We start from the raw sequence: 25,235 nt of genomic DNA, 5'->3' as shown, positions 1-25,235 counted from the left end.
TGAGGGGCGAGCTAGAGATTGTCTTCGCCAGGGACCCCCAGTTGCCTCTGCATATGTCCGTACCTTGGTTCTCTGGGGGCAACTCCGGAATACATGTCCATCCTCCCCGCACAGATTACACTGTTTCTTGTGAGGACAGTCTTTCGTCAAGTGTCCATACTGGCTGCAATTATTACAACGGGCAGCCCTCCTCTCCTGGCAAGCGTCTTGGGTATGCCCCATTGTGCCACAATTCCTACAATACAAGGGCATACCTTGATAGAAGAGGTATCCTCGGCTCTTCCCGATTGTGAAGGTGGAGGGAGGGTGCTGTGTTCCTCCGACTCCCGTTGGATCCTTCTTTAATCGTGCCAGGAACCTCCGCTTCCCACACCAAAAATTAACTGCATTTTTAATTTTTCCTAAAAAGGACACGTCATCGCAATAGCGACGCAAGAAAGTCAAAATATCCAGCACTTCCACAAAAGGGTTAGGGAAGTGAACCACAATCTGGACTTCTTCATAAACAAATAATAAGGAAAAAATCAAACCTTCCATTTCGTCCATGTGGCTATTTTCGTTCACTTTCTGGACCAGTTGTTGGCAGCACCCTTGACTCCTAAAAGTGATGGTGTAGGTACCTTTCGATTCGTTGTCCTGGAAGCAGAAGATGTCCTCTCTACTAAATCCCAGAAGTCCAAGAAGGATGATGTTGCAAACATACTGGATGTTTTTCTCACAGCGAAACTTCTCCAAAACGTCAATTCGCACTGTATTTCTCATCCGGGGTTCACCCGATGCATATGACAGCACAGCCGGCATCTCTTCCAAAAAAAGTACGCCAACTACGGAAAGAAAAAAAAGGCATATGCCTTTTTAGGGGATCACTTCCCGTTGCTCCCGGACTAAGCCTCTCTCCCTATAGCAGCAGGGGGGTGAAGTCCCTCCGAAGAGGAACGATCCCCCCTGGCCGAGAGAGAGGGTACCGGAAGCACCCAGATAGACAACAACCAAACAGACAAGCTGTAAGATCGAAGCCAAAAGGCCGAGAAGCGATAACCAGAATTGGTTTCAAACTACGGAGCCACCCAAGGATCCTGAAAAGTCCATTTGTGGAGATGAGCTCCTGGACTCCCGTTAAGAAGACATGTTGTCAACCTCTAGATCCCTTACATGCCTGCACTTTTCGGCTTGCTGCTGCTGCAATCCACGCGTTTTAGATCTGCATAACTCCACCTCTTTAAACACAGCACCTTCACCCCCTGCTGTTCCCACCCGCCTCAACACCGTTGGAAGGGAGGAGAACCAATTAAGGCGGGGGGTGGGGTGGAACGAGCAGCTGTCTACCCTTAGCAGGAGGGCTCCTGATTACATACCTCTCCTGCTGCTGCTGCTGCTGGCTGTCCAGCAGCAGACTGAAGGTGGCTGCTGCTGTGCACAGGTATATAAAGGCTCAGAGCCTATTATGACACGCGCAGCCAGCGTTCCATTGCCACATTCCATCTACTGCAGGCAGGATACCTGGCTGGCTGAATGTCACTGAGAAGCTCACAGAGACCGCCATAAGCAACCGTTTAACAGAATGCCACAGACTAATCAACCAAACTTTTTGGGTTGGGTTCTCTTTTATAGTCTGCAGGCATTAAATGAAAGAAGTCAGTGTTCCAGCAGAAGGAGACAACGTTTCAGAAAAGGCATTGTAGCAAACCAAAAAAGAAATTTTAAGCGCAGCAGAGTAACCAGCGCACATACCTGTTAGCTCAGGTGAGTTTAAAAGGCTGCTGTTGATAACAAGGGCATTTGCTAAATAGATGGTGTGTGTGCAACAATATACTGAAAGGTCAATTATATTGTGCAGCTTATCTCACCACCTGTAGTTATTTAGGTGAAAGCTCCAAAATGCTTGCCTAATATGTCTGTTTATCCAAAAGGAAGTAAAAAGGGAGAGCTAGAAAGATAGCATTGCATCACATTACATGGCAATGCAATGCACAGTTGCTGAAGTTGAACCAAAATGAGCTTCTAATCTGGCTTCTGCAACTTTGAACATGAAAAATCCAATGAGGAGAAGAAAAGCAAAGCCAAAGAGTCCATCCCAAAATCCGACAAACAAGCAAAATGAACAAAAAACATTGAATTCAATTCTTTCTGATTTTAGAAACTGCATTAAAGAAGGGGTGCACCGGTCCTGGAGATACTGCAATACCAGGTCAATGCGTGGAGTGGACAGAGCAAGCTCTTTTTCCATCTCCCTGTTCTAAAAATCCATTTAATATATGGTCCCCAGATAGGGGACGTATCAGATATTAAACTGATAAGAACAGATACTACACTTGATCTTAGCCAAAAGGCCGAGAAGCGATAACCAGAATTGGTTTCAAACTACGGAGCCACCCAAGGATCCTGAAAAGTCCATTTGTGGAGATGAGCTCCTGGACTCCCGTTAAGAAGACATGTTGTCAACCTCTAGATCCCTTACATGCCTGCACTTTTCGGCTTGCTGCTGCTGCAATCCACGTGTTTTAGATCTGCATAACTCCACCTCTTTAAACACAGCACCTTCACCCCCTGCTGTTCCCACCCGCCTCAACACCGTTGGAAGGGAGGAGAACCAATTAAGGCGGGGGGTGGGGTGGAACGAGCAGCTGTCTACCCTTAGCAGGAGGGCTCCTGATTACATACCTCTCCTGCTGCTGCTGCTGCTGGCTGTCCAGCAGCAGACTGAAGGTGGCTGCTGCTGTGCACAGGTATATAAAGGCTCAGAGCCTATTATGACACGCGCAGCCAGCGTTCCATTGCCACATTCCATCTACTGCAGGCAGGATACCTGGCTGGCTGAATGTCGCTGAGAAGCTCACAGAGACCGCCATAAGCAACAGTTTAACAGAATGCCACAGACTAATCAACCAAACTTTTTGGGTTGGGTTCTCTTTTATAGTCTGCAGGCATTAAATGAAAGAAGTCAGTGTTCCAGCAGAAGGAGACAACGTTTCAGAAAAGGCATTGTAGCAAACCAAAAAAGAAATTTTAAGCGCAGCAGAGTAACCAGCGCACATACCTGTTAGCTCAGGTGAGTTTAAAAGGCTGCTGTTGATAACAAGGGCATTTGCTAAATAGATGGTGTGTGTGCAACAATATACTGAAAGGTCAATTATATTGTGCAGCTTATCTCACCACCTGTAGTTATTTAGGTGAAAGCTCCAAAATGCTTGCCTAATATGTCTGTTTATCCAAAAGGAAGTAAAAAGGGAGAGCTAGAAAGATAGCATTGCATCACATTACATGGCAATGCAATGCACAGTTGCTGAAGTTGAACCAAAATGAGCTTGTAATCTGGCTTCTGCAACTTTGAACATGAAAAATCCAATGAGGAGAAGAAAAGCAAAGCCAAAGAGTCCATCCCAAAATCCGACAAACAAGCAAAATGAACAAAAAACATTGAATTCAATTCTTTCTGATTTTAGAAACTGCATTAAAGAAGGGGTGCACCGGTCCTGGAGATACTGCAATACCAGGTCAATGCGTGGAGTGGACAGAGCAAGCTCTTTTTCCATCTCCCTGTTCTAAAAATCCATTTAATATATGGTCCCCAGATAGGGGACGTATCAGATATTAAACTGATAAGAACAGATACTACACTTGATCTTAGCCAAAAGGCCGAGAAGCGATAACCAGAATTGGTTTCAAACTACGGAGCCACCCAAGGATCCTGAAAAGTCCATTTGTGGAGATGAGCTCCTGGACTCCCGTTAAGAAGACATGTTGTCAACCTCTAGATCCCTTACATGCCTGCACTTTTCGGCTTGCTGCTGCTGCAATCCACGCGTTTTAGATCTGCATAACTCCACCTCTTTAAACACAGCACCTTCACCCCCTGCTGTTCCCACCCGCCTCAACACCGTTGGAAGGGAGGAGAACCAATTAAGGCGGGGGGTGGGGTGGAACGAGCAGCTGTCTACCCTTAGCAGGAGGGCTCCTGATTACATACCTCTCCTGCTGCTGCTGCTGCTGGCTGTCCAGCAGCAGACTGAAGATGGCTGCTGCTGTGCACAGGTATATAAAGGCTCAGAGCCTATTATGACACGCGCAGCCAGCGTTCCATTGCCACATTCCATCTACTGCAGGCAGGATACCTGGCTGGCTGAATGTCGCTGAGAAGCTCACAGAGACCGCCATAAGCAACAGTTTAACAGAATGCCACAGACTAATCAACCAAACTTTTTGGGTTGGGTTCTCTTTTATAGTCTGCAGGCATTAAATGAAAGAAGTCAGTGTTCCAGCAGAAGGAGACAACGTTTCAGAAAAGGCATTGTAGCAAACCAAAAAAGAAATTTTAAGCGCAGCAGAGTAACCAGCGCACATACCTGTTAGCTCAGGTGAGTTTAAAAGGCTGCTGTTGATAACAAGGGCATTTGCTAAATAGATGGTGTGTGTGCAACAATATACTGAAAGGTCAATTATATTGTGCAGCTTATCTCACCACCTGTAGTTATTTAGGTGAAAGCTCCAAAATGCTTGCCTAATATGTCTGTTTATCCAAAAGGAAGTAAAAAGGGAGAGCTAGAAAGATAGCATTGCATCACATTACATGGCAATGCAATGCACAGTTGCTGAAGTTGAACCAAAATGAGCTTGTAATCTGGCTTCTGCAACTTTGAACATGAAAAATCCAATGAGGAGAAGAAAAGCAAAGCCAAAGAGTCCATCCCAAAATCCGACAAACAAGCAAAATGAACAAAAACATTGAATTCAATTCTTTCTGATTTTAGAAACTGCATTAAAGAAGGGGTTCACCGGTCCTGGAGATACTGCAATACCAGGTCAATGCGTGGAGTGGACAGAGCAAGCTCTTTTTCCATCTCCCTGTTCTAAAAATCCATTTAATATATGGTCCCCAGATAGGGGACGTATCAGATATTAAACTGATAAGAACAGATACTACACTTGATCTTAGCCAAAAGGCCGAGAAGCGATAACCAGAATTGGTTTCAAACTACGGAGCCACCCAAGGATCCTGAAAAGTCCATTTGTGGAGATGAGCTCCTGGACTCCCGTTAAGAAGACATGTTGTCAACCTCTAGATCCCTTACATGCCTGCACTTTTCATCTTGCTGCTGCTGCAATCCACGCGTTTTAGATCTGCATAACTCCACCTCTTTAAACACAGCACCTTCACCCCCTGCTGTTCCCACCCGCCTCAACACCGTTGGAAGGGAGGAGAACCAATTAAGGCGGGGGGTGGGGTGGAACGAGCAGCTGTCTACCCTTAGCAGGAGGGCTCCTGATTACATACCTCTCCTGCTGCTGCTGCTGCTGGCTGTCCAGCAGCAGACTGAAGGTGGCTGCTGCTGTGCACAGGTATATAAAGGCTCAGAGCCTATTATGACACGCGCAGCCAGCGTTCCATTGCCACATTCCATCTACTGCAGGCAGGATACCTGGCTGGCTGAATGTCGCTGAGAAGCTCACAGAGACCGCCATAAGCAACAGTTTAACAGAATGCCACAGACTAATCAACCAAACTTTTTGGGTTGGGTTCTCTTTTATAGTCTGCAGGCATTAAATGAAAGAAGTCAGTGTTCCAGCAGAAGGAGACAACGTTTCAGAAAAGGCATTGTAGCAAACCAAAAAAGAAATTTTAAGCGCAGCAGAGTAACCAGCGCACATACCTGTTAGCTCAGGTGAGTTTAAAAGGCTGCTGTTGATAACAAGGGCATTTGCTAAATAGATGGTGTGTGTGCAACAATATACTGAAAGGTCAATTATATTGTGCAGCTTATCTCACCACCTGTAGTTATTTAGGTGAAAGCTCCAAAATGCTTGCCTAATATGTCTGTTTATCCAAAAGGAAGTAAAAAGGGAGAGCTAGAAAGATAGCATTGCATCACATTACATGGCAATGCAATGCACAGTTGCTGAAGTTGAACCAAAATGAGCTTGTAATCTGGCTTCTGCAACTTTGAACATGAAAAATCCAATGAGGAGAAGAAAAGCAAAGCCAAAGAGTCCATCCCAAAATCCGACAAACAAGCAAAATGAACAAAAAACATTGAATTCAATTCTTTCTGATTTTAGAAACTGCATTAAAGAAGGGGTGCACCGGTCCTGGAGATACTGCAATACCAGGTCAATGCGTGGAGTGGACAGAGCAAGCTCTTTTTCCATCTCCCTGTTCTAAAAATCCATTTAATATATGGTCCCCAGATAGGGGACGTATCAGATATTAAACTGATAAGAACAGATACTACACTTGATCTTAGCCAAAAGGCCGAGAAGCGATAACCAGAATTGGTTTCAAACTACGGAGCCACCCAAGGATCCTGAAAAGTCCATTTGTGGAGATGAGCTCCTGGACTCCCGTTAAGAAGACATGTTGTCAACCTCTAGATCCCTTACATGCCTGCACTTTTCGGCTTGCTGCTGCTGCAATCCACGCGTTTTAGATCTGCATAACTCCACCTCTTTAAACACAGCACCTTCACCCCCTGCTGTTCCCACCCGCCTCAACACCGTTGGAAGGGAGGAGAACCAATTAAGGCGGGGGGTGGGGTGGAACGAGCAGCTGTCTACCCTTAGCAGGAGGGCTCCTGATTACATACCTCTCCTGCTGCTGCTGCTGCTGGCTGTCCAGCAGCAGACTGAAGGTGGCTGCTGCTGTGCACAGGTATATAAAGGCTCAGAGCCTATTATGACACGCGCAGCCAGCGTTCCATTGCCACATTCCATCTACTGCAGGCAGGATACCTGGCTGGCTGAATGTCGCTGAGAAGCTCACAGAGACCGCCATAAGCAACAGTTTAACAGAATGCCACAGACTAATCAACCAAACTTTTTGGGTTGGGTTCTCTTTTATAGTCTGCAGGCATTAAATGAAAGAAGTCAGTGTTCCAGCAGAAGGAGACAACGTTTCAGAAAAGGCATTGTAGCAAACCAAAAAAGAAATTTTAAGCGCAGCAGAGTAACCAGCGCACATACCTGTTAGCTCAGGTGAGTTTAAAAGGCTGCTGTTGATAACAAGGGCATTTGCTAAATAGATGGTGTGTGTGCAACAATATACTGAAAGGTCAATTATATTGTGCAGCTTATCTCACCACCTGTAGTTATTTAGGTGAAAGCTCCAAAATGCTTGCCTAATATGTCTGTTTATCCAAAAGGAAGTAAAAAGGGAGAGCTAGAAAGATAGCATTGCATCACATTACATGGCAATGCAATGCACAGTTGCTGAAGTTGAACCAAAATGAGCTTGTAATCTGGCTTCTGCAACTTTGAACATGAAAAATCCAATGAGGAGAAGAAAAGCAAAGCCAAAGAGTCCATCCCAAAATCCGACAAACAAGCAAAATGAACAAAAAACATTGAATTCAATTCTTTCTGATTTTAGAAACTGCATTAAAGAAGGGGTGCACCGGTCCTGGAGATACTGCAATACCAGGTCAATGCGTGGAGTGGACAGAGCAAGCTCTTTTTCCATCTCCCTGTTCTAAAAATCCATTTAATATATGGTCCCTAGATAGGGGACGTATCAGATATTAAACTGATAAGAACAGATAAGGTTTCAACGCAATTTTATTGATTCAAAAGTATATTTACAAAGGTTTTAAAAAAGAACATTTATAACATTACAATAAAATGATAAAACATGATAATAATCAATTCAAGTTTTTTGTAAAAACACAATTTACCATCATAAAACCATTGTAACAATTAAGAAAATCATAATTACAGATGTACTTGGGTTTATTTAATTACCACTAATTGTGTTCCATAATTGTACACACCACATAGAAGCCGCTTCTTTTGCTCCATACAGTTTTTTATCTCTGAGATAGTAAATATACATTTCACTTAAAGCAATTTTTATACAGTCTGTTGAATCAATATGATCATGTTTGAAGAGTAAAATATTTCTAACTTTCCATATGGCATTTTTAAAACAATTAATAATAATCCAGGCAACTCGGAATTGTTTAAAATTTGGACACTTAAAAAGACCATAAAAGACATAAAAGTGATTAAAATCTTTCAGGCCACATGCCCATTTTAAAAGTGGGCCTACCTTTCTCCAAACCTCCTGTGCAAAATGACAATTCCAAAAGAGATGCAATACAGACTCACTTTTCCCGCATATATCTCTTGGACATTTGGCTCTCGCCACCAGCCCCCGCCTATGTTGAAACTCACGGGTAGGGAGGCACTGGTGGACGATAGCCCAGGCAAGGTCCTTGTGTACATTTGCAAGATATTTCCCGTACACATTTCGCCACACCGTTTTGGACCTTGCCTGTGAAAAATTGGAGACAGGAATTGTGTCCTCAGAGTGTCTGCAAGCAATAGATACCTTCCTTTGGTCCCCCAATATATCAGGCTCCAATTCCTGGAGACCTAAAAGTCTGACCGTTTTCTCAAGTATCACATACTGTTTAGGTGGGCACAGGAGCACAGGAGAACTTAAAGGTAGGCTAAACCACCTTTTAAAAATCATTCCTGCTGCATATTTTAAAAAATAACTAAAAATGCCATCAGATTTAAAAACCTTAAAACAGAAGCAGAAATACTTTATATGGAAAAAGGTAAAAAAATTGGGTACATCTTTACCTCCATTAGATTTACATTTGTACATCAGATCTCTTTTTAACTTTTCCATTTTTGAACCCCATAAAAACATAAAAACAATTCTTGTTACTTTCTTGATTTGTAAATTGGAAGGGGGAAACACCATTGCAACATACAACATAATGGGAATTAAAACAGCTTTAATAATTAAAATTTTACCTTCCATACTAAGGTTCCTTAAATTCCACAATGAGATCTTTTTTTCTATTTTATCCATTGCAGAGTCCCAGTTAGGGTCCCCCTCATTGGCTTGGTTAAAAATAATTCCTAAAATTTTTATGTGATTTTTCTGTATCACTATCCCAGGGGTCAAAGAGGAGTCCCATCCCCCCACATTAAAACAGTCACATTTATCTATATTTAATTTAAAACCTGAGGCTTCACAGAAAAATTGTGTGTTTCTCAATACCCTCCTCAGAGATGTGGAATCTGGACATAGTATGGTAACATCATCCATGTAACTTAGGGCTTTAAGTTGCATACCCCTACTCCCGGGAATAGGTACCCCTTTAATTACTTTATCTTTTCTCAGTATGGTTAATAGTGGTTCCATAACACAGATAAAGAGCAGTGGTGAGAGAGGGCACCCTTGTTTCACCCCTGATAATAGAGGAACCCCCTTCGTTAAAAACCCATTTACAGAAATTTGACTAAAACAAGAATGATATAAAAGCATAATGCGGGTTAAAATTTTCTCTGAAAACGCCATTTTTTTAAGAACCATAAAAAGAAATTCATGCGATACCCTGTCAAAAGCTTTTTCAAAGTCTAAGGATAAAATAGCAAGGTTTTGACTTCTCTCTTTTGAATACCATATGGTATCCCTAATTATGTTGAGGGACTCAGCTATGGTTCTTCCGGGAACACCACATACCTGGTTAGGGTGAATTAATTTGGCTATAAAGGGTTTTAAACGGACTGCAATAAGTTTAGCTAAAATTTTATAATCAAGGTTTAAAAGCGTAATAGGCCGCCAGTTTTTAAGTTGGCTCCTATCCCCTTTTTTATATATTAAAGATACCAGACCTCTCCTCCAAGATGGGGGTAATTTATTAGTATTAAAAGCTTCTTTAAACAATAAAAACATATCGTTCTTTAAAATTCCCCAAAAAGTCAGATAAAACTCAATCGGTAGACCGTCTTCCCCAGGGGCTTTCCCACTAGAGAAACTTTTAAAAATCTGTAAAAGTTCCTCACTGGTGAGATCCCTAGATAAAATACCCTGGTCTAAAATATCTAACTTAAAATCAAGGGAATTAATAGCATACTCTAAAAAGGATGGATCTATAACTTTAGTGTTAAAAAGAAGTTGATAAAAATTAAAAGCTTTTCCTAACATACCCTTAATATCATTTTCACCTTCAAGATTTAGGATTGCGTCCCTCCTCCCCATTACCTTTTTGAAGAAGAATCGGGAGCATTTCTCTCCTTCCTCCAGGTGCTGTACATGGGAGTTAAAAATTATTTGTTTTCCTTTTTCATTAAGAGCATTTTTTATTTCAGACTTAAGATTTGCAATATCATCATCCACATCAATACCAACTTCTTTTAGTTTAAAGAGTACTTGTAATCTCATATTAAAAACATAAAACCACTGCTTTTTCTTTTTTGCTTTCATTTTCCCTGCCTTAATAAAAAATAATTTAATCTTAGGTTTAATGCTCTCCCACCAATCCAGCATCGAGGCGCGGGGGTCTCTCTTTGATTGCCAGCACTGGTAGGCCTGCACAAACCTCTTTTGAATATCAATATCCTCTAGGAGAGTTGTATTTAATCTCCATGGGCCTCTTGAGGTATTTTGTTCCCCTGCTAACTCTAAAAACACAGATAAAACTTTATGATCAGAGAATAAATTAGATAAAAGAAAACATTTACAAGGTTTAAAGGCAGTAGAAGCAAATATGAAATCAATTCTAGAAGAAACTCTTCCATTGGACCATGTAACACCTGGATCCGCCGGCAAGAGTTCCTTCCAGCAGTCCTGTAATCTAAAATCATCAATTAAACTTTTCAACAAATAGGAGGTACGGTCTTTACGATTCACATCCCCACCCTGCCGGGATTCCCCATCACGTAAACAATTAAAATCTCCTCCCACTAGCAGGGGGGTTGACCCAACACAAAATAATGGCAATATTTCAAGTAAATCCGCCCTTTCCTGCTTCCCAGGAGGAGCGTACACATTTAATAAACGTAAAGAAAGTCCATTAAAAACAAGATGTATTAAAATAGCTCTGCCAGGTATAATTTCAGTCACAGATTGAATGATGGTAGAATGTCCACGGCAAAGTAGTCCAACTCCGGCAGCACGACAGTCATTAGCACCGGACCACACAGAAGCGCCCAGTTTCCAGTCTTCTTTTAAGTCCTTATAATTTAAATTACTCTGTATACCACATTCTTGTAGAAAGCAGAAATCAAAGTCCAATGTCTCTAAATAAGAAAATAAAGCAGCCCTACGTGTAGGGCTCTTTAGGGACCTCACATTTAGTGAGGAGATTTTAAGAGGAACAGACATTAAGAAGAATCAGGATCTGAAGATGGGAAGAAGTCAATACACGGCACCTCCTCCTCCGCATCTCTAGGGGTCAGGATTTCTTTAATATTACCGGGATCTGAAGCAGGCAAAAAGGCATCATCCACTTTTGACTCCTCATCTGGACCTCGACATCCGTGTTTTCTTTGGATATCAGGTTGCTTTACGTCCTCCCGTTGCCTTTTCAGAGGCTGGGAGCTGTCCATCTTTTCCAAGTCCTGTGCATCTGCAGTCCTCATGGCGGTCTGGTCTATGGAACGGGTGTCATCCCTCTGGGTCGTCTTGTCCTCTGGTCTGGTCACGGAACTACTGCGACTTCTGGTTCGAGGACCAGGGCTCGACTGGGTCTTAGCCGGGTCCTTTTTACTTCGCGCCCTAGAGGTCTCTCTATCCGACACACTGGTTGATCGATTAAGGAGCGTACCCTTTTTGCCCTTACCCAAGATCACCGATGATGGTGTGGCGAATCTGGGTGCTTGCTTAATCGGGGTACTAGAGGTCTCCTCAGTTCCACATAATGCCGGTGGTGCATTCATGCTGGATGAGGACCCTTCCTCTTGACTCTGAGATACGGCAACATCTAGAGCCAGAACATCGATCAATTCCACAGAGAGCGAACCCTCGGTTAATCTTATGGAACCCCTACGACCGTCCTTCTGTGGAACTACCAGCGGGCCCTCTGGCGGAGCCGTTGAAGGATTTGTTCCGGACCCGTCAGCGTGCGCCAACCCAGGTCCAGGGGCAGGTGTAGTAATACTCCCTCCGAAGTATTCTTGGATAGTCAGTTGACCTGACTTAAACATGTCATATGTTTTTGACTTTTTGCTCGGACAATTCCTGAAGGCGTGACCTGCCTTCCCACATAGGTTACATACGATCTCAGAGTCACACGTAGCGGAGGTGTGCCCACTCTTACCGCACTTGTTGCAAAAGACTACATGAGCCCTTGTACAATTTTCTCGTGTATGCCCATATTCATGACAATTCCGGCATTGAAGGGGCATTCCTGGGTAGCGTAGGAATCCCCTGACATTACCAATGGCAAAATTAGCAGGCGGGTGGTGAAGACCACCAATGCCGCTCTGATCTGGATGGAACTTCACCAGGTATTTCCTCTTCCCATTCCAGAAGCGCTGGGAGTTGAGGATATCATGTGAGAAGCACACTGACTTGCAGTAACGCTTCAAAAAGGTTTCGATATCGCCCTCAGAGACGAATGGGCTGTACATGAAGATCACCAAGGGTACTTCCTCTTCACCGTACAGGAAGTCAAAGCTCAGCCCGTTCAGTCTCTCATCGTCCTTGTCCGCAACCATCAGTGCTGCATGGATATTATCACAGCATGATTTAGCCATAAAGGAAATGGTATATCGCCCACGGAATTCCTGATCGTAAAGACACAGGATCTTATCTCGCTCCAGGTGGAAGAACCCAAAAAGAATCTCATGCACGATGTACTGCAGATTCTTCTAATGGCGCTGGCATTCATCCACCATGATTCTAATGGACTGTCGCAGTGGAGTCTCCCCCACCGCAAATCCAAAAGAAAAAGGCATTTTCGGCCCTCAGGGACTAAGCCCTCCCCCAATAGTAACAAGGGAATGAATCCCACAAAAGCAGGAACAAACCCAAGACCGAGGGAGGGGTACCCCAAGAACTTACACAGCCCACTAAGCGATAAAGCTCAGCAAAGGAAAACGCCCTTATTTCCTCGGGTCGCCCCGAAGACAAGACGCGATCGCTCCCCGTTGTCCGGGGACTAAGCCGACCTGCCAATAGCTGCAAGGGGGTGAAGCTCCCTCCGTTAAGAGAGAGCGATCCCCCAAGGCCAACAAGTCGGGTACCCCAGGCACCTCCTAGCCGAGACCAAGGCAGCAACCGTTAGATCACTGCACCTGATCTTAGCCAAAAGGCCGAGAAGCGATAACCAGAATTGGTTTCAAACTACGGAGCCACCCAAGGATCCTGAAAAGTCCATTTGTGGAGATGAGCTCCTGGACTCCCGTTAAGAAGACATGTTGTCAACCTCTAGATCCCTTACATGCCTGCACTTTTCGGCTTGCTGCTGCTGCAATCCACGCGTTTTAGATCTGCATAACTCCACCTCTTTAAACACAGCACCTTCACCCCCTGCTGTTCCCACCCGCCTCAACACCGTTGGAAGGGAGGAGAACCAATTAAGGCGGGGGGTGGGGTGGAACGAGCAGCTGTCTACCCTTAGCAGGAGGGCTCCTGATTACATACCTCTCCTGCTGCTGCTGCTGCTGGCTGTCCAGCAGCAGACTGAAGGTGGCTGCTGCTGTGCACAGGTATATAAAGGCTCAGAGCCTATTATGACACGCGCAGCCAGCGTTCCATTGCCACATTCCATCTACTGCAGGCAGGATACCTGGCTGGCTGAATGTCGCTGAGAAGCTCACAGAGACCGCCATAAGCAACAGTTTAACAGAATGCCACAGACTAATCAACCAAACTTTTTGGGTTGGGTTCTCTTTTATAGTCTGCAGGCATTAAATGAAAGAAGTCAGTGTTCCAGCAGAAGGAGACAACGTTTCAGAAAAGGCATTGTAGCAAACCAAAAAATAAATTTTAAGCGCAGCAGAGTACCCAGCGCACATACCTGTTAGCTCAGGTGAGTTTAAAAGGCTGCTGTTGATAACAAGGGCATTTGCTAAATAGATGGTGTGTGTGCAACAATATACTGAAAGGTCAATTATATTGTGCAGCTTATCTCACCACCTGTAGTTATTTAGGTGAAAGCTCCAAAATGCTTGCCTAATATGTCTGTTTATCCAAAAGGAAGTAAAAAGGGAGAGCTAGAAAGATAGCATTGCATCACATTACATGGCAATGCAATGCACAGTTGCTGAAGTTGAACCAAAATGAGCTTGTAATCTGGCTTCTGCAACTTTGAACATGAAAAATCCAATGAGGAGAAGAAAAGCAAAGCCAAAGAGTCCATCCCAAAATCCGACAAACAAGCAAAATGAACAAAAAACATTGAATTCAATTCTTTCTGATTTTAGAAACTGCATTAAAGAAGGGGTGCACCGGTCCTGGAGATACTGCAATACCAGGTCAATGCGTGGAGTGGACAGAGCAAGCTCTTTTTCCATCTCCATGTTCTAAAAATCCATTTAATATATGGTCCCCAGATAGGGGACGTATCAGATATTAAACTGATAAGAACAGATACTACACTTGATCTTAGCCAAAAGGCCGAGAAGCGGTAACCAGAATTGGTTTCAAACTACGGAGCCACCCAAGGATCCTGAAAAGTCCATTTGTGGAGATGAGCTCCTGGACTCCCGTTAAGAAGACATGTTGTCAACCTCTAGATCCCTTACATGCCTGCACTTTTCGGCTTGCTGCTGCTGCAATCCACGCGTTTTAGATCTGCATAACTCCACCTCTTTAAACACAGCACCTTCACCCCCTGCTGTTCCCACCCGCCTCAACACCGTTGGAAGGGAGGAGAACCAATTAAGGCGGGGGGTGGGGTGGAACGAGCAGCTGTCTACCCTTAGCAGGAGGGCTCCTGATTACATACCTCTCCTGCTGCTGCTGCTGCTGGCTGTCCAGCAGCAGACTGAAGGTGGCTGCTGCTGTGCACAGGTATATAAAGGCTCAGAGCCTATTATGACACGCGCAGCCAGCGTTCCATTGCCACATTCCATCTACTGCAGGCAGGATACCTGGCTGGCTGAATGTCGCTGAGAAGCTCACAGAGACCGCCATAAGCAACAGTTTAACAGAATGCCACAGACTAATCAACCAAACTTTTTGGGTTGGGTTCTCTTTTATAGTCTGCAGGCATTAAATGAAAGAAGTCAGTGTTCCAGCAGAAGGAGACAACGTTTCAGAAAAGGCATTGTAGCAAACCAAAAAAGAAATTTTAAGCGCAGCAGAGTAACCAGCGCACATACCTGTTAGCTCAGGTGAGTTTAAAAGGCTGCTGTTGATAACAAGGGCATTTGCTAAATAGATGGTGTGTGTGCAACAATATACTGAAAGGTCAATTATATTGTGCAGCTTATCTCACCACCTGTAGTTATTTAGGTGAAAGCTCCAAAATGCTTGCCTAATATGTCTGTTTATCCAAAAGGAAGTAAAAAGGGAGAGCTAGAAAGATAGCATTGCATCACATTACATGGCAATGCAATGCACAGTTGCTGAAGTTGAACCAAAATGAGCTTGTAATCTGGCTTCTGCAACTTTGAACATGAAAAATCCAATGAGGAGAAGAAAAGCAAAGCCAAAGAGTCCATCCCAAAATCCGACAAACAAGCAAAATGAACAAAAAACATTGAATTCAATTCTTTCTGATTTTAGAAACTGCATTAAAGAAGGGGTGCACCGGTCCTGGAGATACTGCAATACCAGGTCAATGCGTGGAGTGGACAGAGCAAGCTCTTTTTCCATCTCCCTGTTCTAAAAATCCATTTAATATATGGTCCCCAGATAGGGGACGTATCAGATATTAAACTGATAAGAACAGATACTACACTTGATCTTAGCCAAAAGGCCGAGAAGCGATAACCAGAATTGGTTTCAAACTACGGAGCCACCCAAGGATCCTGAAAAGTCCATTTGTGGAGATGAGCTCCTGGACTCCCGTTAAGAAGACATGTTGTCAACCTCTAGATCCCTTACATGCCTGCACTTTTCGGCTTGCTGCTGCTGCAATCCACGCGTTTTAGATCTGCATAACTCCACCTCTTTAAACACAGCACCTTCACCCCCTGCTGTTCCCACCCGCCTCAACACCGTTGGAAGGGAGGAGAACCAATTAAGGCGGGGGGTGGGGTGGAACGAGCAGCTGTCTACCCTTAGCAGGAGGGCTCCTGATTACATACCTCTCCTGCTGCTGCTGCTGCTGCTGGCTGTCCAGCAGCAGACTGAAGGTGGCTGCTGCTGTGCACAGGTATATAAAGGCTCAGAGCCTATTATGACACGCGCAGCCAGCGTTCCATTGCCACATTCCATCTACTGCAGGCAGGATACCTGGCTGGCTGAATGTCGCTGAGAAGCTCACAGAGACCGCCATAAGCAACAGTTTAACAGAATGCCACAGACTAATCAACCAAACTTTTTGGGTTGGGTTCTCTTTTATAGTCTGCAGGCATTAAATGAAAGAAGTCAGTGTTCCAGCAGAAGGAGACAACGTTTCAGAAAAGGCATTGTAGCAAACCAAAAAAGAAATTTTAAGCGCAGCAGAGTAACCAGCGCACATACCTGTTAGCTCAGGTGAGTTTAAAAGGCTGCTGTTGATAACAAGGGCATTTGCTAAATAGATGGTGTGTGTGCAACAATATACTGAAAGGTCAATTATATTGTGCAGCTTATCTCACCACCTGTAGTTATTTAGGTGAAAGCTCCAAAATGCTTGCCTAATATGTCTGTTTATCCAAAAGGAAGTAAAAAGGGAGAGCTAGAAAGATAGCATTGCATCACATTACATGGCAATGCAATGCACAGTTGCTGAAGTTGAACCAAAATGAGCTTGTAATCTGGCTTCTGCAACTTTGAACATGAAAAATCCAATGAGGAGAAGAAAAGCAAAGCCAAAGAGTCCATCCCAAAATCCGACAAACAAGCAAAATGAACAAAAAACATTGAATTCAATTCTTTCTGATTTTAGAAACTGCATTAAAGAAGGGGTGCACCGGTCCTGGAGATACTGCAATACCAGGTCAATGCGTGGAGTGGACAGAGCAAGCTCTTTTTCCATCTCCCTGTTCTAAAAATCCATTTAATATATGGTCCCCAGATAGGGGACGTATCAGATATTAAACTGATAAGAACAGATTTTTTTTTTTTTTTTATACCATTCAGTAAAATTTTTCAAGCAACAATCAATAGTATAAAAACTCATACTACGTTGCCCAGTCTTACATCATCATGGTACTTTCTTTATTTCATATTTATAACTTTATACTGAAACAGTTGTAATACCTTTTGAATGGACAAAAAACTATAAAACATACCATTATCATAAAAAAAGACAGATCACAACACTTAAACAAGGACTTACTGGTACTTTACCAGTGACCTCCATTTTTTTACTTTCCAAAAACCTTCTGAATCAGAGCCACCACCGCCACGGCTGTCCCATAAATAAACTATGTATAACCTTGACAAAACCATCCTAACACAATTATTAACTGAGATTATTTTCCTTTTAAATAAACACAAATTCCTAACGTCCCACAGACTTTCTATTACACATGCCATTATCAACCACAACAATCTCTCTTTCACCCGGCTACTTGCACCCATCCCAAACATTACCACTCTCCAATTTATAAAATTCACGCCCGCTAGTTCCTTGCATAAACCACCCACTCCCTTCCAAACACTCTGAGCATAATCACAATTCCAAACCAAATGCATAACAGTTTCACTCGCCCCACATCCATCCCTCGGACATACCTCTGTTCTAATCAGATCCCTCCTCTTCTGTACCTCTCTCACAGGCAAAATCTCATGCAAACTCATCCATACGATATCACGCTGCCTATTCGATATTCCTTTTATACTCAGGTTCCTCCATACACACAACGCTTCACTCGATCTCAAGCCCCTAATGTTACATTCAAACTCTCTAACACGCATCCTTCTCCTTACATTCCTTATCACTTTGAAATCACCCATAGGAACATCCAACAAATCATGCTTGACAACAAATTTTTCAACAAACTCATACCACACTGGACATTTAAACGAAACAGGCACTCTTGCATCCCTTCTCATCCATTTCAACCCAAACAACATCCATCCAGCCATATATTTAATCATAAAAGCCGTCTTGTTATCCCTACCTAACAGAACAACCACCGTTTTAATATAATTTAAACCAAGACAAAATTCAAAATTTGGGAAATCCATTCCCCCATGTTCACGTAACTTACACAAATATTCCCTTTTAAGTTTTTCCATCTTACTTCCCCAATAAAACGTAAAAATTAGCTTCTCAATCCGCCTAAAACCCCTATAAGGGGCTGGAAAAACCACTGACACAAAAAGTAACATAGGAAGAATCACTGACTTAATAATAAGGACTTTGCCTGACAATGTCAAGTCCCGTAACCTCCAAAAATTTAACTTCTGTTCAATCCTCTTACCGCATTCATCCCAACTCTCATTCCCTTTCAGATCTTTGTTAAACCACACCCCCAAAACCTTAATAGCACCTTCTTCACATATCACACCATCCATCCTAACACTCGAATCCCCGAAACACTTAAAGCTACACTTCCCCCAATTCACCCTAAAACCAGATGCACCACAAAAGAAATCTAAAAGCAACCTTGCTCGATTCATAGCAGCCATATTATCACTCACCACAACAACATCGTCCATATACCCCATTACCTTTACAGTCTTTCCACCACTCCCTGGGATCAGAAGACCATTCATCACTTTCTCTTTCCGAATCATGCACAACAGGGGCTCAATCACACTTATAAACAGGACAGGGGACAACGGACACCCCTGCCTGACCCCTGATTTTATGCACACCTTCTCACTCAAACATCCATTCACTAACACTTCACTCACCACACCATCATACAAACACCTTATGGCATTCACAAAAACACTAGGAAAACCCATCCTAACTAACACCTCAAACATAAACGCATGCGACACTCTATCAAAAGCTTTCTCAAAATCCACACAAAAAACCATACATTTCCCCTTCCTAAACATACAATCTCCAATTACGTCTCTCAACAACAAGAGGTTATCAGTCACACACCTACCTGGCACCGCGCACACTTGATCATCACCAACCACACTTCCAATCACCCCACGCATACGGTTAGCCAGAATTTTGCTAAAGACTTTATAATCTGCATTGAGTAATGTAATCGGCCTCCAATTACGCAAATTCTTTTTCTCACCCTTCTTATATAGTAAAACAACTACTCCTTCTTTCATGGAATTACAAAGTACACCATTCATCCACATATATTGACATACCTCCACAAAATCAACACCAATCACATCCCATGCTTTTACATAAAACTCCACAGGCAACCCATCTTTCCCAGGTGTTTTATTCTTTTTCGCACCATCCACCGCCTTTTTAACCTCATCAAAAACAATATCCTCACTCAAACACTCACGTTCCCCTGATTCATGCTGACTCTCCAACATACCTAACACATGCTCTTTCAAACCCCCATCCACCCATTTAGACTCAAATAAACTACTATAGAAACTATGTACCTCATCCAACACTTCCCTGCCAACCACAGTCATACCATTATCATTTACAACCTCATCCAACTCATCTTTTTTACTGCACATTTTTTTAAAAAAGTACCTCGTACACTTCTCATCCATATCCAAATGCTCAACTCTCGTCCTAAAAATAATTTCCTTCCCACGCTTTTCCAAAACACGCTTCATCTCATCTCTCGCTCCTCTGAGTTGATCACTAACATCAATTCCTTTCATACTCATTTTATGTAACCACTCAATCCTCATATTTAAATCTTTAAATCTGCCTCTTTCAATTGCTGCTTTTTTATAACCCCACCTCCTAAAAAAATTCTTAATTTCCACTTTCACCCAATCCCACCATACAGTCACATCCACAAAATTATTTTTCCTAGACCTCCACCATTCATACTTACTTTCGAAGTCTCTCATAACCCTAACATCCTCTAACAACCTAACATTTAGCTTCCATACCCCAACACCATGCACCATTTTTTTATCACCTTCAAACATACCCCACAAACATTCATGGTCTGTGAAAGAAAAAACATGCTGTTTAAAAAATTTACACACCAAACCTCTATTTGTATACAGCATGCGGTCAATCCTGGACACTATTCCTCCCCTATCAGCTCTATATGTGGCCGGTGGTGGCTTACTCAAAAATTCCGCTGCATCTAAAAAAGAAAAATCAGATGTAATTTGATTAAGGACCTTACCCGTGACATCAATTTCCCCTTCAGAAACACAATTGAAATCACCAACTAATAATATTGGAATCCTTCCAGGCAAAAATAAACATATTTTCTCTAATAGTGCTAACCTATCCCCTTTGTTAATTGGACAATACACGTTAACAATTTTCACCCTCCACCCTCTCCCCTTAACCACTGCCATTATACAACGACCTGGCTCCACCACCATATAATTTTCAAAACTTAAATCCCTATTCCCCAACAAAATCCCCACACCATCATTTTTGTTTGTCATTGAACCTGACCAAATACTATGCCCATATACCCAGTCCTTTTCAGGAGGTGACTCTTCAATTCCGCACTCTTGCAGACAGTAAATATTTGCTCCAAGATTTTTTAGTTCTTCCAGTATAGCCAATCTTCTAGGCTTAGATTTTATAAGCCTTACATTTATTGACAGTACACTACAGCCCACGTTGGAGCCCATTTTTTAACCATATTCGGTAAAAAAGAACATACCCCCCACCGAAGAGTCAACCTTTCTCGTCTTGAAACTCGATTCCTGATGTTAAGCAGAGAATGCTGGCCCCCTCCTCAAAAAAAGACCTCCTAGGAGAGGCACTGTAGCTCTCGGGATAGCTCCTATCACTTAAGGGGCTGATGCTCCCAATACTGGCAGGTGAAAAATCTGGCCGGAACTTCTTTGCAGAAGACACATCAGAGTACTCATCAGGGGGCCTCACCACAGCCCCGGTGAAGTCACCCTGGCCACCACCACCTTCATGAATTGCCTCTGAGCTTTCCAAAGCCAACACCGGCGTTGTGGAGAGTGAACCGCTCACTTCTCCCTCACCACTCACATCAAGCAGAATTGACATATCTGCAGGCTCTATCTCAACAGCGCTTCCACCAGCAGGATCGGGTGCTTGCTCCATCTCTTCCATGAAGTCCCTTACTGCCTCGATCGCCTCACCAATAGTGGCGGCAGTAGTAGGACGTGGGGACACGGCCTCTGCATAGGACCTGGAACGATGGGGACAGTCCTTGAAAGTGTGTCCCTCCTCGCCACATGCATTACAAACCATGGAGTTAGTACACTCCATTGCCAGATGACCCTCTTTATTGCATTTCCCACAAAACTTCTCCACCGTGCAGTCCTCTTGGTAGTGTCCAAAGGATTTACACTTCCTGCAAAAACGCGGAGCACCAGGAAAAAACATATACCCTCTATCCATCCCGATGGCAAAACTGAGGGGAGGGTAGTGGATACCCCCAGGTCCCTGGGGGTCCTCCTGGAACCGAACAAAAAACTTGTGTTTGCCAGTCCACAAGCCCACCTCATTCCTCACCTTGTGTGAGTAGGACACATAGCTGCAATGACGGTTCAGGAATCTAGTAATGTCCTCCACATCCACAAGGGGGTTGTGCATAAACACAACAACTGGCACTTCCCCCTTAGTATACAATACCGTGAATGTAAGCCCATCAAGAGCCGGATGATCCAAGGCTTGCTGATCCTTTAGAGTCTTGAAAAGATTCTGGCAAGCTGCCATACGATCAAGGACTAAAACGTACCGGCCATTCTTTGGGAACTCCTGTAGGCAAATGATGTCTCCACGACCAACATTCAAAATCTTGAAGATGACGACTTCCACCAAGAACCGCAGGTTAAAGAAATTCCTCTTCGACTCCTCAATATCAATGCGAAAAGCATTTTTGACCCGAATATCATCAGTCCCGGCATAGCGAATCTTGACGCCCATTATCACCTCTCGTTTCCTCTGGACCCCCCCCAATAGCAGCAGGCAGCTTAAGCCACCTAAGTGGCGATGCTGCAAGGCCGAGGGGGAGACACTATAGGATCCTTCTGACCAGATACAAGATCTAAGCCAAAAGGCCGAGAAGCGATAACCAGAATTGGTTTCAAACTACGGAGCCACCCAAGGATCCTGAAAAGTCCATTTGTGGAGATGAGCTCCTGGACTCCCGTTAAGAAGACATGTTGTCAACCTCTAGATCCCTTACATGCCTGCACTTTTCGGCTTGCTGCTGCTGCAATCCACGCGTTTTAGATCTGCATAACTCCACCTCTTTAAACACAGCACCTTCACCCCCTGCTGTTCCCACCCGCCTCAACACCGTTGGAAGGGAGGAGAACCAATTAAGGCGGGGGGTGGGGTGGAACGAGCAGCTGTCTACCCTTAGCAGGAGGGCTCCTGATTACATACCTCTGCTGCTGCTGCTGCTGCTGGCTGTCCAGCAGCAGACTGAAGGTGGCTGCTGCTGTGCACAGGTATATAAAGGCTCAGAGCCTATTATGACACGCGCAGCCAGCGTTCCATTGCCACATTCCATCTACTGCAGGCAGGATACCTGGCTGGCTGAATGTCGCTGAGAAGCTCACAGAGACCGCCATAAGCAACAGTTTAACAGAATGCCACAGACTAATCAACCAAACTTTTTGGGTTGGGTTCTCTTTTATAGTCTGCAGGCATTAAATGAAAGAAGTCAGTGTTCCAGCAGAAGGAGACAACGTTTCAGAAAAGGCATTGTAGCAAACCAAAAAAGAAATTTTAAGCGCAGCAGAGTAACCAGCGCACATACCTGTTAGCTCAGGTGAGTTTAAAAGGCTGCTGTTGATAACAAGGGCATTTGCTAAATAGATGGTGTGTGTGCAACAATATACTGAAAGGTTAATTATATTGTGCAGCTTATCTCACCACCTGTAGTTATTTAGGTGAAAGCTCCAAAATGCTTGCCTAATATGTCTGTTTATCCAAAAGGAAGTAAAAAGGGAGAGCTAGAAAGATAGCATTGCATCACATTACATGGCAATGCAATGCACAGTTGCTGAAGTTGAACCAAAATGAGCTTGTAATCTGGCTTCTGCAACTTTGAACATGAAAAATCCAATGAGGAGAAGAAAAGCAAAGCCAAAGAGTCCATCCCAAAATCCGACAAACAAGCAAAATGAACAAAAAACATTGAATTCAATTCTTTCTGATTTTAGAAACTGCATTAAAGAAGGGGTGCACCGGTCCTGGAGATACTGCAATACCAGGTCAATGCGTGGAGTGGACAGAGCAAGCTCTTTTTCCATCTCCCTGTTCTAAAAATCCATTTAATATATGGTCCCCAGATAGGGGACGTATCAGATATTAAACTGATAAGAACAGATACTACACTTGATCTTAGCCAAAAGGCCGAGAAGCGATAACCAGAATTGGTTTCAAACTACGGAGCCACCCAAGGATCCTGAAAAGTCCATTTGTGGAGATGAGCTCCTGGACTCCCGTTAAGAAGACATGTTGTCAACCTCTAGATCCCTTACATGCCTGCACTTTTCGGCTTGCTGCTGCTGCAATCCACGCGTTTTAGATCTGCATAACTCCACCTCTTTAAACACAGCACCTTCACCCCCTGCTGTTCCCACCCGCCTCAACACCGTTGGAAGGGAGGAGAACCAATTAAGGCGGGGGGTGGGGTGGAACGAGCAGCTGTCTACCCTTAGCAGGAGGGCTCCTGATTACATACCTCTCCTGCTGCTGCTGCTGCTGGCTGTCCAGCAGCAGACTGAAGGTGGCTGCTGCTGTGCACAGGTATATAAAGGCTCAGAGCCTATTATGACACGCGCAGCCAGCGTTCCATTGCCACATTCCATCTACTGCAGGCAGGATACCTGGCTGGCTGAATGTCGCTGAGAAGCTCACAGAGACCGCCATAAGCAACAGTTTAACAGAATGCCACAGACTAATCAACCAAACTTTTTGGGTTGGGTTCTCTTTTATAGTCTGCAGGCATTAAATGAAAGAAGTCAGTGTTCCAGCAGAAGGAGACAACGTTTCAGAAAAGGCATTGTAGCAAACCAAAAAAGAAATTTTAAGCGCAGCAGAGTAACCAGCGCACATACCTGTTAGCTCAGGTGAGTTTAAAAGGCTGCTGTTGATAACAAGGGCATTTGCTAAATAGATGGTGTGTGTGCAACAATATACTGAAAGGTCAATTATATTGTGCAGCTTATCTCACCACCTGTAGTTATTTAGGTGAAAGCTCCAAAATGCTTGCCTAATATGTCTGTTTATCCAAAAGGAAGTAAAAAGGGAGAGCTAGAAAGATAGCATTGCATCATATTACATGGCAATGCAATGCACAGTTGCTGAAGTTGAACCAAAATGAGCTTGTAATCTGGCTTCTGCAACTTTGAACATGAAAAATCCAATGAGGAGAAGAAAAGCAAAGCCAAAGAGTCCATCCCAAAATCCGACAAACAAGCAAAATGAACAAAAAACATTGAATTCAATTCTTTCTGATTTTAGAAACTGCATTAAAGAAGGGGTGCACCGGTCCTGGAGATACTGCAATACCAGGTCAATGCGTGGAGTGGACAGAGCAAGCTCTTTTTCCATCTCCCTGTTCTAAAAATCCATTTAATATATGGTCCCCAGATAGGGGACGTATCAGATATTAAACTGATAAGAACAGATTTTTTTTTTTTTTTTTAAAACCTATTCAGGTTAAAATTAAAGTCCACTCCACAGTCCTCTTCTCCCCAAAGGGAGACAAGACGTGGACTCCAACTTAAATCATCATCAGGTTTTGGTACTGTTAATGTCAGAAAAAAAAATTACAAAAATACAACAATACTTACAAAGAAAGAAATGTTTCAGAACCTGAATGGATACCAAAAAAATAAAAATTAAATTATAACTGTATTAACAACAGTAATAACATCAAGTAAAATACTTGTAACCATTATCAAAAGCATGAACCCCAACCCAACTCAGAACCTTAAGGGACAAATCTTCAACCCTTGATGCTGAAAAAACTTGTTTCGATACACCATCTGGTATTCTATATTTCACACAAAAAACATTTTTTATCTCTTATTAGTTCTTTCCTAACATTCTCTATAAGATAGTCCAAACGTTTCTCATCATACAACTTACGGTACAACCGGTTAAAAAATTCTGCATTCTTTATAAACATAGGTTGTTGAAAAACAACTATATTTTCTTCCATTGCCACCTCCACTTCCTGTTCCTTTCTCTTTTCTTGCTTTTTAACCTTACCACGGCCAGTTCCCTGACTTACACCTCCCATTTCACTCTCTACCCTATCCCCCCAATCTACTCTTGTTTTCTCCATCTCCCTCTGCACTCCTACAGGTTTGCTTTCTTTTCCCTTTA

At 43.4% G+C, this 25,235-nt stretch overlaps 9 non-coding genes and 1 pseudogene across 9 annotated transcripts; all 10 read right to left on the bottom strand.

The window, feature by feature from the left end:
• Positions 1 to 2,151: 2,151 nt before the first annotated feature.
• On the bottom strand, positions 2,152 to 2,342 carry LOC141275587 (U2 spliceosomal RNA). The gene has a single exon (XR_012323820.1). It is a non-coding gene; the product is annotated as a U2 spliceosomal RNA (small nuclear RNA).
• A 1,115-nt stretch (positions 2,343 to 3,457) lies between these two features.
• LOC141275586 (U2 spliceosomal RNA) lies at positions 3,458 to 3,648 on the bottom strand. Its single transcript, XR_012323819.1, has one exon. It is a non-coding gene; the product is annotated as a U2 spliceosomal RNA (small nuclear RNA).
• A 1,114-nt stretch (positions 3,649 to 4,762) lies between these two features.
• Positions 4,763 to 4,953, bottom strand: LOC141149750 (U2 spliceosomal RNA). The gene has a single exon (XR_012246036.1). It is a non-coding gene; the product is annotated as a U2 spliceosomal RNA (small nuclear RNA).
• Positions 4,954 to 6,068: 1,115 nt separating this feature from the next.
• LOC141275585 (U2 spliceosomal RNA) lies at positions 6,069 to 6,259 on the bottom strand. Its single transcript, XR_012323818.1, has one exon. It is a non-coding gene; the product is annotated as a U2 spliceosomal RNA (small nuclear RNA).
• A 1,115-nt stretch (positions 6,260 to 7,374) lies between these two features.
• Positions 7,375 to 7,563, bottom strand: LOC141150709 (U2 spliceosomal RNA). Its single transcript, XR_012246836.1, has one exon. It is a non-coding gene; the product is annotated as a U2 spliceosomal RNA (small nuclear RNA).
• Positions 7,564 to 14,168: 6,605 nt separating this feature from the next.
• LOC141149572 (U2 spliceosomal RNA) lies at positions 14,169 to 14,359 on the bottom strand. The gene has a single exon (XR_012245863.1). It is a non-coding gene; the product is annotated as a U2 spliceosomal RNA (small nuclear RNA).
• Positions 14,360 to 15,474: 1,115 nt separating this feature from the next.
• On the bottom strand, positions 15,475 to 15,665 carry LOC141275584 (U2 spliceosomal RNA). Its single transcript, XR_012323817.1, has one exon. It is a non-coding gene; the product is annotated as a U2 spliceosomal RNA (small nuclear RNA).
• Positions 15,666 to 16,783: 1,118 nt separating this feature from the next.
• Positions 16,784 to 16,973, bottom strand: LOC141150448 (U2 spliceosomal RNA). Its single transcript, XR_012246648.1, has one exon. It is a non-coding gene; the product is annotated as a U2 spliceosomal RNA (small nuclear RNA).
• A 6,100-nt stretch (positions 16,974 to 23,073) lies between these two features.
• On the bottom strand, positions 23,074 to 23,264 carry LOC141275583 (U2 spliceosomal RNA). The gene has a single exon (XR_012323816.1). It is a non-coding gene; the product is annotated as a U2 spliceosomal RNA (small nuclear RNA).
• A 1,115-nt stretch (positions 23,265 to 24,379) lies between these two features.
• LOC141150352 (U2 spliceosomal RNA) lies at positions 24,380 to 24,558 on the bottom strand (annotated as a pseudogene).
• Between the last annotated feature and the right edge of the window lie 677 nt (positions 24,559 to 25,235).

The sequence above is a fragment of the Phyllobates terribilis genome, unplaced genomic scaffold (genome assembly GCF_046119375.1).
Source record: "Phyllobates terribilis strain yellow unplaced genomic scaffold, ASM4611937v1 Scaffold_5__5_contigs__length_657084704, whole genome shotgun sequence".
Taxonomy (NCBI): domain Eukaryota; kingdom Metazoa; phylum Chordata; class Amphibia; order Anura; family Dendrobatidae; genus Phyllobates; species Phyllobates terribilis.
The sequence above is the reverse complement of the archived record's forward strand: the minus strand, read 5'-3'. Positions and strand labels throughout refer to the sequence as shown.